The following is a 13,922-nucleotide window of genomic DNA, read 5'->3' on the forward strand; positions in this document are numbered from 1 at the left end:
AGAAAGGGGGAAAAGACATGCCAAGCAGAGGGGACACCCAGGAGCATGGAGGCATTAGAGGGATGGGACATTCTAGTGTGGCACATAGGTATGCAGAGATTGGGCAAATGAGGGCCAGAACTAAAGCTGGAGCAGTGGAAGACTGGACTTCTGGAGAAGTTTGGGGAAGGAAGGGTGTCACTAGTGGAGTCTCCTGTGGAACTGGGCTTATGTTGATGTCCTGAACCAAGACAGTGTTTTCAGGAGGAGGATCTCTGCATTTCCTGCTCCGTTGGGAATATTACACTCCACTCGAGTGTCTGGAAAGCCTCTCTGCTAGGACTGGAGGCATCTGGAAATTCATTTATTGGCTTAGAGGTTGGCTTTGTAACTCTGCAGTGAAGGGAGTGACATTACTCTTATGAGTGAAATTGTCTGGCCCGGGTCAGTCCAGGGCCAGCTCAATAAAGACAATCATAACAACTCAACTCACACTACTGACACTGACCTCTTTACCTGCATTACTCTAAATCTTCACCACAACTATATGAGAAAGGCATTATCATTATTCCCATTTTATGAATGAGGAAACAGACACAGAGAGCTTAAGTAACTACCCAAGGTTCACATAGCTGGCAAATGACCAAGCTGGGATTCTGACCAAGGCAGGCCTGCTCCACGCTCATGTTCGTGTCCTCTATAAGATCTGGCACACTACCTGTTTTCCCTCATACAGCCTGTCCTCACCTCTAATTCCAACCCTCTCCCCTGTCCCTCATGGACAGGGACAATGACACCTCACATATCCTGTCCCTGCCCCACCTCTAGAGTCTTCTGAAGAAGGCCATCATACCCTTACATATGTCTGAGCTTCCAAAGTCAAGTGATATAAAATAGGAATTTGCCACTCTTTCTTCAGATGATCAGTTACAGAGTTACATCTCTTTTTGGTGACCAGGCATATCCTGATCCCAAGTTTCACCCCTGAGTTGATGCTGAGGGTCAGAGGAGCTTCCATTATTATGGGGAGTTCTAGAGGGTAAAATCTTTGTCTAACTGTTAAAAAAATTTTTCTAATTGAGGGTATGTTTTTATTGATTTGCGAGAGAGAGGAAGGAAGAGAGAGAGAGAGAGAGAGAGAGGAAGAAACATCAATGTGAGAGAGAAAGAGTGATTGGTTGCCTCCCATATGCAACCCAACTGAGGATCAAATCTGTAACATTTTGGTATACAGCACCATGCTCCGACCAACCGAGCCACCCAGCCAGGGCTGTCTAACTCTTATACACCTTACCTCTCCCCAAGAATCCAACTCAATGCCCATCACACAGCAGACACTATGCATGCTTGCTATGTATGAATTAATGTTTAATGAAAGATACTACCTCCAAAACCTATCTTTGGTGCACTTGTCCAATTGCTTCAACCAAATTGTCAGCTCCCAGATGGAAAAAGTTGATTTCCCCTGACTTTCCCAAGGCTCTCATGGATCTTGCCTTATAAGATCCTAGTAGGGGCCTGGCCAGTGTTTCTCAGTGGTTAGAACATCGGCCTGGGCACTGAAGGGTTGCAGTTTTGATTCCTGGTCAAGGGCACATGCCTGGGTTGAAGGTTTGATCCCCAGCCCTGGCCAGGACTCATGTGGGAGGCAACCAAACGATGTATCTCTCTCACATCGATGTTCCTCTCTTTCTCTCTCTCTCCCTCCCTCCTTCCCTTCCACTCTCTTTAAAAAAGCCAATGGAAAAAATAGCCTTGGGTGAGAATAACAACAGCAGCAAAAAAATCCCAGTAGAAGAGATAAGACATGCCCACAAATAACTATAGGATGCTGGGGAATGGGAGAGGTACTATAGAGGAGGTGTAAGTGCCTTCTCAGTGTTCACTAATTTCAACCAGGAAGATTCTTGGAGAAGTCCTTGTGGAGGAAGGCATAGCTGACTTGGGTTTTGGAGGCATAGGGGCATCTGGACACTGCATACACATCTCATAATCCTACCAAGGCCACCAAGGTGTCCTGCCCACTCCTGCCTTTGCTGCAACATCCTTGAGCCTTTGCATGGGTAATTCAGGCAGCAGCAGGATGGGCAGTGAGGAGACTGGTGCCAGCAGTGACAAGGAGGGACAATGCCTGCTGTTGGACTGTGCCTGCCATCAGGTGCCTCGCTGACAGAATCTGTAGTGACTGAGAAAATTACAAGGACAGAACAACCACAATTCAAAGCATCTTTGACCCCTTGGAATCTATAGGGACACGGGAAAATTGAAAACAGAATTGGAGGAGACCTTAAAGGTCATCTCTTCCCGTTTCCCACCTGCTGTGGTTGTCTGTCCTGTGGCACAGGCTGTCGGCAGCCTCAGTGTGCGTCACCCACAGACAGCAGGCGGCTTATGGGGCAGCACGCCCCCTGTCGCCTGACTCTAGGAAGTGCCTCCTGGTTCTGAGCCGGACGCTTGGGTCTGTCCTTTGGAACAGAGTTTCTATTCCCGTGAGTGGACGTCAGCTATAGTCCTAACCATAGTCCCTAATGGTCTTTAGGTCTAGTTCTTCCTCCAGTTTTCCAAGTAAACAACCATGTCTCAGCACTGAAAGTAAAGAGGCCTCAATTTTCAGATCCACCCTAGTCCACCCTATGTGGTCAGTGATTGGAAGGCCAGTGCTTTGGGGTCTTGTCCAGCTATACCAAAGTAGGATTTCCTTTGGTCCTTTCGACCAAATGCTTCCATCCTTCTATTGTCTGGGTACGCCTTCTGGGTCCCACATATAAGAAGTAAGGAGGTGTCATAAAGACATTGTGAGTCATCTGATTTGGGGGGATTGGGGATGGGGGGAGAAGATACGGAAAAGCCTGGTTTAAGTTCAGATTTCTGAGCCAGAAAGAAATTTTAGGCCATGTTGCTCCCTCTTGATCCCTGCCCTGGTGGTAAAAGTCAGTTTAACTGTTTTCAGCTGCCAGTAGAATTGGCCATGACCTTGGTGATCTTTCTGCATGTAGCCCTCTTTCCACCGGGCGAATGTATGCATTTGCTGGGTAACTGCTCATTTCTGGAAGAAGTAATGCATCATCATGAAGTATGGTCCATACAAAAAACATGAGATGTGGCAGTGTGGGAACAGGAGGGCCCTTGTCTTCTAAGCAGTCAGGGCAAACAGGGTCCATTTTCCTGTGTGGCCTGGGAACAGATGTCCCATATGGATGTTAAGTTCAATAAAATTACAGAATGCATTGTTTCTTAATAAATGACCCACAGTCTTGGCTGCCCCCTCATTGTCTCATGACTGGTTTACAGCAAAAAAGATTGGAACTTCTTTGCTTTGGGGTGTCATTCCTACTTGGGCAGCTAATGCCTGAGATGTTCTTGCTTCTAGAAGCAGAGACTTCTTGGGTAAGAGATAAATGCCTGGTGTTTTAGATAAGTTATTGGATACTGGCATATTTCATGGGTGGTGACAGGAATTTGTTAAAACTTATTTCTTAAAGCACATAGAAAAGTAGCTGTTTGGCCTCATCACTGCTGTGTATCTGGCTGAGATACAGCTTTCTCTTCTGTGGCAGGAATGAAGGGGCCCCCTCCTTACAGGCACATCCGATTCAGCCATCAGCATTGGAGTGGAAGGAAACCTACACAATGAATCTGGTCAATGGGGAAATGATTGGGGTTAGAAAAATGTGTACAGGGCACATTTTCTCTTCTGGTTAAAAGAATGGCATGACACATTCTGAGATAAAGTGTTCTGAGCTCCTGGCAAAGCGGAAGGAGGGTTGAATCAGAGGAAATGAACAGATGTGGGTGAACTGCCTGGGTGCAGTTTCACGTTCAGGCAGTCTGATTACTCACAGTGTGTGTCTGAGAAAGATTCCTGTTTGCCCAAGCACCACGGTCAGATGCAAGTACTTGGGAAGGGAGAGGTAGTCCAGGCAAGGAAAACAAAGAGCATTTCTTGCTTGTGAGCATATTGCTGTTGGTAAATAAACCTTTTGCTGGGTTCCAGTAAAGCCGATGCTGTGTGTGACCACCATCTAGCCAGCAATGAATCTCTCTTATAAGCTTTAATGATCGTGGCATGCGATAAAAATCTCTTTGCAGTGTCATCCTTGAAAACAGGGTGCTGCTTGCATTCCAAATTACGGTTTCTTTTTAGATTTAGGCAAACCTTGTTGTAGATAGCTTTTGGGCTTAACGTGTCCAAATTGTGTGGTGTTTGCATTTTTATTTCAAGGCCATCAATGAGCATTGATGAGCATCCAGCATCTCCCTGGAAACACCTGTGTTGCTGTGACGATGATCAGCCAGTGAGCCCCATGTCACTTTGCTCTCTGCTGCTCAGATGGGCCCCTGAGGTGCCACGGGCATGTTACCACATCCCAATCCTGCCTGCTTGCTGATGCTTTGTGACTTTGACAGGGTGGTTACACTTTTCTCTTCCTCTCTATTTGTCTCTGTTTCCCAATTTTACCAGATGTGGGTTCAGGTGATTTTCTTCCACTGATTTCTGTTACGTGACTTGCGCAAGTCACTTACCTTTGCCACATCCTGGCTTCCTCAGTGGCTATTACCCCAGGGGTCACTGTCAGAGTGGAACAACAGAGTGGTGGATAGTCCACCATAAAGCACTAAAGAACAGCTCGGTGAGCAGTGCTTCTTCCCCAGCATTGTACATGAGGATTTCCATTTTGCCAGAGTTTCGATTTCTTTCCCAGTGGAAGTTTCTCCTGAACAGTGGAAATTCCCAACCCCCTCAACAGAGAAGCTGGGCCTGATTGGCCTTGATAGCTTGAAGGGGGGTGCCTTGAATTCCTGGTTAGAAGTAAAACTTACACTGGCCCTTTCCCCTCTTGGCCTTATTTCGTGCTTAGGGCCTGCATCAGGCCTTATCTTTGGAGCCCTGGACCCAGGATGCGGCCAGGCAGAGAGGCACAGGGCACAGAAGACAGAGCAGGGAGAAGGCGGGGTCAGACATACACCCCCTTGCCTCTCCTCCTGTCTGTCAAGCCGGCCTCCCCTTCACCGCCCTGTCCTGGTCTCGGTTGCTGCTTTTTGCCTCTGGTAACAATTACAGTTCTATTGGTCTTTGATAATGATGCTCCTTTCTCTCCATCCATCTAATCCAAATTGTTTTCCATGTGCTCTTGTGTGCAATCTTTAAAACTCAGAATGATGCCACCCTCATCTAGCCTGGGAGGTGATGGGCAGAAAGGGCTTCTCGGAGGAAGCTACACCTAAGCTGAGACTTGAAGGATGAGAAAAATAATTTTCCAGGTAAAAGGAGGAGAAATGGGGGCAAACATCCTGCGTTTGGAAGGGTCAGGGCCAGTTCCAGGGACTTGTGTGTTTTACCATGAGGCCGGGGAGCAAAAGTAAGGAGAGTAATGACCGGGAAGGTGTGCGGGGGCTGCCCAGAAGGGCCACACAGATCTTGATAAAGATACTGAATTTTATCCTATGAGCAAAGGAAACTCAGAGAAGTTTTAAGTAGGGGAGTCATCTGAATATAATGAGTTTATGAAAAAGCTCACTCTGTCTCATAAGAAGACAGATTGGAGTAGGGAAAAACAAGTATGGGGAGGCGATCTGGGGCTCCTGCAAAAGTGCCAGCAAGAGACAATGGCAGTGGGACTGGGGAGGTGAGAGTGATGGTACAGAGAAGATAGGCTCAAAGACATTTAGTGGGTAAGGTCCACCAGACCTCATGATCAAGTGGTTATGAGAATAAAGAAAAGAGGTTTCAGGATTGACTGGCAGTCTCTGGCATATGTAGCTAGATGCAGAACATCTGTTCTCATGCTATTTGTGTCTCCCTCTCCCCTCCCCTCCCCTCCCCTCCCTCCCTCCCTCCCTCCCTCCCTCCCTCCCTCCCTCCCTCCCTTCCTCCCTTCCTTCCTTCCTTCCTTCCTTCCTTCCTTCCTTCCTTCCTTCCTTCCTTCCTTCCTTCCTTCCTCCCTCCCTCCCTCCCTCCCTCCCCCCTCCCCTCTTCCCCCTCCCTCCCTCCCTCCCTCCCTTCCTTCCTTCCTCCCTCCCTCCCTCCCCCCTCCCCTCTTCCCCCTCCCTCCCTCCCTCCCTCCCTCCCTCCCTCCGTCCCTTCCTTCCTTCCTTCCTTCCTTCCTTCCTTCCTTCCTTCCTTCCTTCCTTCCTTCCTTCCTTCCTTCCTTCCTTCCTTCCTTCCTTCCTTCCTTCCTTCCTTCCTTCCAAAGGGTTTACAGGGCCCCTTCTTGGGCATTGCCATTGCTCAGCTGTCTTGGATGAAGTCTGTTCCCAATCCTGCCAGCCCCAATTCTCCTTGGTCTTTAAGGCTCAGCTGAAAAGCAGCTTCCTCATCACTGTCCTTGCAATGTGCTGCTCCTAAACCCCATCTGAGTAGGGAAGGTACAGAGACAATGGAAGAAAATTGATATTCAGGCTAATCTAGTAATATCAAAGAAGATCCATTAACACGTTATAATTTGGATCCATTAACATACTGTCATTTGACAAAATATAGGCCCATGAAAGGTAGTATTTATCGAGAACACTAGCCATCCTTCTCCAGCTCTGATGGAGTGAGTCATCTTCATTGTCTCAGCTATTGGCAGTTTCTGGTATTTTTCTACCTGCTTCCGAACATCACATTCTAGTTCTACCAAAGTCACTCCGCCGAAGCTGTGCACCACCAGTTTCAGAGGGAGGAGAGTACCTAGGAGCGATAGAAGCTCTGAAGCTGACTGACAGCTTTTTGTGCTGGTCTAATTTAATGAAATATGACTCTATTCAAAGCAGGAGGTGCGAGCACCTGCGGCCATTTGCAGTGTTGCTATTTTAAATTCTGATTGGTAGAAAAAAAAACTCTCCAGAAATATCTGCATGTGAAAAACATAAGATTTTTCACACTCCTGATCGTATCAGAACTCTGAATCCACATCAAAGTATATATAGCAGTGAGCTCCATTCCTCAAAACTTTGCAGACCTACCCACAGAGAACGGGGAGTGAATCCATGGCTAGTTGGCTGGTTAGACAGAGACTGGGCCATGATGTGCCTACAGACCTTCCTCTGATGCCCTTGGCTCCAACGAAGGCTTTGGGCACAATATATTCTAGTTACGACCTTGAATTCTCTCACACTTCAGGTGCAAGAGGCCACTTTGCTTATTGGAATTCTTTGGTAAACTGCTCAGTAAAGTCAAGAATACTTTGTAATGTAATTAATCTCCTGCCCCATGGCTATTTTCTAAGTTTGCAGTCTTTTCCTTGGTTTCCTGCAATGGGGCAGACATTCAGACAAGGCAGAGTGTCAGTTGTTCATGCTCATACTCAGGATATGTTAGTAAAATGACAAACACTTCCAATTTAAATCATTTCTCCTTCAGAGAGCTCCGAGCACTTTATTACCTCTTATATCTCTCACAGCCCTGTGCAGAATATGGTGATTGTCTCTCATTTTATAGATGGAAAACTGTAAATTACTATAATAGGAATGCATGGTTTCATGGTTACACTCCTTTGTAAATAAATTGAACACAATGTCCAATAGCAGCTGCCAGTTTCCACCCTGGCCTTTTTTGGCTCCCTTCCTGAATTCCTTCCTCCTCATGTCCAAGTTCCTGGACTGGTTTGTCTCTGGCAGCTGAGCTCTGTCCTGGTTTAGGTCTAACGTGCTCCCTCTCTCTACACTAGTCAGCTTCCCATGCTGACTGATTGCAGTTCTGTAGAGGTGGTCCCAGGTATTTAGGTGAATGCTATATGTTTAAAAGAAAGGATCTGGAAGTACTATTAAATACCCCACTGGTCATTATAGATGAAGATATGATTGCATAACCTGTAATTCTTAGAACACTTTTTCTTTCTGAATGAAGTTCTGCTGTTTTCTTTTCTGATTTCACTCACTATGCCCAAAATAAAGTTTTAATAAATAATAGATGATGATGTAACTATTAGATCCATCAATACCAATAGGAGAAATGCTTGTCTGAGAACTTGAATATTAATAGGTCCTGGTATGTTTACGTCCTTTGGTTTCTTACCAAGTTATAGGTATTTCTTGTAAAGTACGGCATAGTGTTTAAGACTGTGGATTCCAGAGTCATATTTGGGTTTGGATTCTAGTTCCACAACTAGCTGTGGAAACTTGTGCAAGTTAATCAACTTCTCCAAGGATCAGTTTCCTGATCTGCAAAATGGAATTAAAAGTACCCACCTCTGAAGATAATTGTGAGGATTAAACAAAGGTAATGCAGGCTGTATACTTAGTGCAGAACTTGGCATGCAGCAAGTACTCAATAAATGGTTGTGGTCGTCAGTGACGATGTTGATGAAGATGATGATGATGGTAATTATAACCAGCTGTGCTAGTGGGAAACTCTCTTGCAGGTGACAGTTCTAAAAATATCCAAATAACGTTGAAATCTTTTTTTCCAAAACATTCTTGAACTGATTTCAGCTGTGACAACAAGATTTACTGATTGCTGATGGAACTTTTGTGGGCACTGAAAACACCCTTGGTGGCTGCACATCAGATGGGAGCTACTTAGGGCAGCAGGAAACTGTGACCCGAGGGGGGATCATTTCTAGCAATAAGATACTCTAAAGAATCTAAAACACTTTGACAATGACACAGGAAAAGAGTTAAGTAGTGCCTCACAGCTTTGAATTCAACATTTAGAAACTTACGAAAGTGAAAACTATTTTTAAAAGGTAAATCTGTTTGGCTCGTGAAACTAAATGTATTGGGCACACATTCATTCAGGAAGGGCTTCCCACGTCTCGCCAACTTTTGTTATTTTTAGTACTTTTATGCTTTTCTAGAAGGAGGTAATAGCCAACGCTGAGGTAGAGAGGTACTTAGACTATTTGAGCAAATTAGCTTAAAGTCTGAATCGTAGAACTTTGAAAATTGAAGTCTATTTCCCAGGACAACAGTGACTGTAACCCAGTGTGGTAGAGTTCAGGAAGTCATGGGGGTAAAAATAGCACCACCTCACCCAAGACCACCCTTTTCCAGTTGAAGAATGCCATGTCAGGAAAGCTGAGTGAGGTGCCCCCTAGAGTCCCACAGTAAGCGAGTGACATGGGGGTTGGGAGGAAGCCCCATGCCCCGGCCCAGTGCACGTCCATCAGGCCACCTCTCAGGCCCTTACAATGGACAGCAAACAATCTCTGGAGTCGTAACATAAAGTTAACATTAAACTCGCTCTATATTCGGAAAGAAAATTTCTTTTCTTAGAGTAGTTTAAATTTCGTCCTAAAATTTTCTCATATTATTTATTCATTTATAGATAAAAAATAGATATGTTTACCTTTATCTAAATGATAACAAATTAGCAGAGTCTAAACTAATGAAGTTTCTTTCTGATTAAAGTTCAAGCAACAAGACTGATGCCCAGAAAGCAGCTCTCATGTCACAGGAGGCTTTGTGTGTGCCAGTGTGAGGATTAAGGGAATGAATATGTGGAAAGGCCTAGAGCAGTAAATATTAGCAATGGCAGATAATAATGTTGCTGAGGCTCTTTAAGATGACTATGACTTTTTAAATGAGGATTAATATATTACTCAGGGTTCCTCCACAAGCATGACAGAATAAATCAGGCTCCAGACACTGCAGTCCAACAGAAACATCATGTGAGTCACCAATGTAATTTTAAGTCCTCTTGTAGCTACGTCACAAAAGAGAAACAGGTGAAGTTAATTTAATAATGTTTTATTTATACCAATGTATACAAAAATTTTAATTTCAACATACAGCTTTAAAAATTCTTAATGAGACACTTTACATTCTTTCTCCTACTGCTTTTGAAATCTAGTGAACACATTGCCTTTTTGCCCACCTCAATTCAGATGGCCCAATTTCAAGTCCTCAGTGGCACATGCAGTTAGGGCTTGGTGTTAGGCAGTGCTGCTCTTGTCCTATTTACTTGTGAGCCCAATTTCACAAAAGCCACCTGTTTTCATGTTTTCTGAATGTGCACGTGTTTTCTCTTGGCTTTTCCTTCCTTGTTATAAGATGAGTAGTCCATGCCCAAGCCCATCAGAGTTAAATATAAATACATTATACACTTCAACTTGAGCTATAATACATATAGGCAAGAACGGAGTTGAACGTTTGGGTCACTCTAAAAACAGTTCACTTAAAAAGTAATAGAATATTTCATATTCTTCCATTGGTTTCTTTATATTTATTTCAATGAATAGTGGCTGATTGTGCTATCAAATTAGAGAGAGGTTTATTTTTTATTTTTTCACTTTGATAATGAAAAATTTTGCTGCTTTATATGAGAAACACTTAGGCTTATCTTTTAAAAAATTTATTCATCTTTTTCAGTAAACATTGGTTGTTCCCAGTGAGCATAACTATGTGGCCTGCAACGATGATTTTGATGACAAAGAGTTTGGTAGCTGAACAGAAGAATATGTACGTCTCTGTAAAATATTCCTTAAGACTCTATATAGAAGGCATTATAGAAGGCATTGGGGTGGAAAGAAACCCCATGTTGCTTCAGATAGTTGAAAATAACTACAACTATGTTGCACTGGGAGCTACATGAGGACTTATTAATCAGATGAAAATTTCTGTTAGTTCTAAAAATTGTAAGATATAAAGTAAAGTAATAAAGTTAGCTCTCAGGTGGAATAGTCTCATCACTTATTTTGAACTTTAAAAATATTAGTCTTTATTTTGAAATGTTAGTCTTTCATTTGGTGTTAGCTTCCATGGTGCATCAGTGCACACAATTCTCTCTTACATGTTTTATACTGAAGCTTTAAGTTGATTCATGCTTTGTGACTCAATTTGTAAATGAACTCAGTAATCCCAGGCCTTAATTTCTGTATCTGTAAGTGGGGAGGAAGAGTAACAGTTAAAAACAAACGAGCACATATGCCAAGTTGACACTGGTCTAAAAACACTTTCCATGCCTCAGTGCATCCAGTCTTTGTTATTTCCACCTTCCGCGATGTAGGCACTCTGGTATCTCCGTTCACAAATGAGGAGGTGGAATTGACCCAAGATCACAAAGTCAGTGGTGGAGGCATCATTCAAGCCCAGGCTGAACTCCTGGAGGAATTCCCTTGGTACTTTAAGTTACAGAAAGAAAAGGAGGCTGAATAGAATGACTTAGAAGAATTCTTTAAAGATATTTTAAAGACCCATTCTCTTTCTGTTTAGAAGTCCTCATATAGGCTCACCAGAATAATAGAAGTTTTGTGCTATTCCACAAAGCCAAGCCCATTGTTGAGTTTGGGAAATAAAACCAGGAATGTGGACACTACCTGATGAACTAGTGAGGTTGATCTCCGGGACACGAATGGGTAGGACCTGATTCAGTGAGGGTGTGACTGGATCACTCTGAAGCTCCTTGCAGCCCTGGCCTTTCTTCTATCACTTGCTTAATGCCTGGGTTGTTGAATGGGAAGAGTTCCTGAGCCCTGATTTGGGGTCCATATAGGCCAAGCCGCACAATGACAATTCATGTTGAAATACGGTAGCTAAATAAAATTTTGAAAATAAACCTCTGACTGAGAGCAGGACCGCCAGACCAATTATAGGTCTCTGCAGAATGGACTCGCTCATGGTGAATGCCTTCCTTTTCCATTGGTTCTTCCTGGAATTTAGTTGCCTTTGGAATTGGTAAAAATTAAACCATGGCTATAGGTCTTTGATGATATGAAGTGGGGAAAGTTCAAAAATTTGGACAGGAAAACGGGAAAGAAGAGGGTAGAAAGGGTCAGAGAAAAGCCGGGAGGGAGGGAGGAAAGGGGGGAGAGGGAGGAGACAGCCGAGGGAGGGAAGGAGGGGGAAAGAATGTGACTATAACAAGTAGGATAACAAAATGTGGCTGGGGGGCTAGAATGAAGCCTTTGTCAGAGTAGTCTGCTACTCGCTGAGATAATGGGCTGAAATAGCTCCAGTCCCTCCCCTGCCTGCCCTTGGGGTTAAACTGGCTCTCAGTGTTGGAAAGAGGGCCCATGAGAAAAGTCAAAACGTTTATTTTAGCAGAAGCGTTAATCTTGTGAGAAGGCAAAGTCCCTGAATGGGGAGATTACCACCAAGAGCGATCTGGACAAGGGGGTGGCCAAGCGAGTGGCTCCTCCATGGTTCATACGCGAGCCGCAGGTTCCTCAGCGCTCTGCTCACAGTGGTGGAGACGGGAGCAGTGAGCAGTCTTCCCAGAGATCACTTTGACTCAGCTAAATGGACTGAGGACACTATTTAAGAAGAGTATTTCTCTTGGCTTCATTTATTTGTACTAGATTTTTTTTTAAACAATAGTTGCTTTATATTTTCCCAATGAAGTTCAAATACTTCATAATATAGTGTTACCTGTATCGAATGTTCGTTGCATGATCAGGTTCATGGAATTATGTCCTGCTGAAAGGAGAGGCCATGGTCGTCTTCTCCATCAGGGACAATGCAGGCAAGGAAGTTAGGTTTGGTTCCACATGCTCAGTTCCTCAGTTTCAATTGTTCAGTTGTCACAGGCCACTCAACCAAGACATACAGTTTATTCATTAAGAGAGCCTGTATTCTGTGCCTGCTGTCAGTACAGGTATTGAAAGAAATCACATTGGTCCACTTTGACCCCAGGTGGAGCTGGAAGGGAGAGTCACCTGAACAAGGTCTGTGAATGATGTCACTGTGTGAATGATAGCTTTTTCCTCCCTTCCTTTCTTTCCTTCTACAGCTAATGTCTCCCTGCCCCCAAACCCTCTCCTTTGGGTACTATCAGAGTAACCTCACATCTGTTTGTGGGTCTATGGCTGGGTAACTGAAGCAATATTTCTACAAAAGAATAACTGTTTCTCAATATTTGCTCACAGTCCCTGGCACACAGCAGGAAACATTCACAAACATTTCTATCATGAGTGAATGTAAATAAATGACTGTTTGAAAATTCAATATTTGAGAATGTGTTGGGGGTTTTTCATAGTGGGCAGGGGAAGTTTGGAAACAAAGCCAATATTCATTAAAATTACAGGCAATGATTTGGACAGATAACAAATGTCAAGATTCAGAGGGATGGAGATAGGGTGGAAATAGTAAACAAACTTTAAAAGATGAAACTTAACACTCAACCAAGCCCCTTCAAGATGGGAGAGAAATGGTTTAACAGTGGCATGTGTAAATATAGCTAAATTTTCCCTCGGCTGTGTTATGTGAATGCCAGAAAGGCTAATGAATTCTGGGTGAATTTCCTATGCTTCAACAGAAACATACAAAAAGAAAAAAAAGGGAAGCAATCATTTTACTATAGTTTGAGATGGTACCCTGTAGACAACCAGATAAAGAGATGTCGGGGAGTGCAAAAGTGGTGAGTTTTAGAAACCTTGGTACAAGTGCCATTGCCACTGTGGCTCAGATGGTTGGGCATGGTCCTGTGCACCAAGGGTTTGCTGGTTCAGTTCCCAGTCAGGGCAAATGCCTGGGCTGTGGACTCACAGCCAATCAATGTTCTGCTCTCATATTGATGTTTTTCTCTCTCTTCCTACTCTCCCTCTCTCTCTAAAAATCAATAAAAATTCTTTAAAAACAAGAAATCTTGGCACAAGAGGAATATTATTAGCCTTGGTGAAGGTGATGAGAGGGCTGGAAAGCACTAGATAAATACTTAAAAGGCTGTTAAGTGCACCCAATGGATGACACGTACTCTGGTGGTTCTAGCAGATGAAACCAGAAAGAGTATATAAAAATTGCAAAAAGACAGGTTTTAGTCCAATGTACAAAAGAACTTTGCAGCAGAGTTGCCTCTCTAGGGGCTGGAGGAGTGGGTTTCTCAAGTTAGATATATTCAAGAGAGGCTGCATGGCTCCTTAGTGAATAGTTTCTATTGAGTTACTCTAGATAAAAGTCTCTTTTAACTCTGTGGCTGTGATTCACTTGCCATGTTGTAAAATAAAGCCACCTCGCAGGAGAGATGAGAAAAGCAGTGCAATGTCTCTAAAGTGGAATGGCCATCCGTTTCCACCAGGGCCCGT

General features: G+C 43.9%; 1 protein-coding gene across 1 annotated transcript in view; it reads left to right on the top strand.

Moving 5' to 3' along the window:
* CLVS1 (clavesin 1) overlaps nt 1-13,922 on the top strand; it is a 106,739-nt gene that overhangs the window by 90,293 nt on the left and 2,524 nt on the right. The gene's annotated exons all lie outside the window — the stretch shown is intronic.

This window comes from Miniopterus natalensis, chromosome 16, assembly GCF_054644295.1.
Source record: "Miniopterus natalensis isolate mMinNat1 chromosome 16, mMinNat1.hap1, whole genome shotgun sequence".
Lineage (NCBI taxonomy): Eukaryota > Metazoa > Chordata > Mammalia > Chiroptera > Miniopteridae > Miniopterus > Miniopterus natalensis.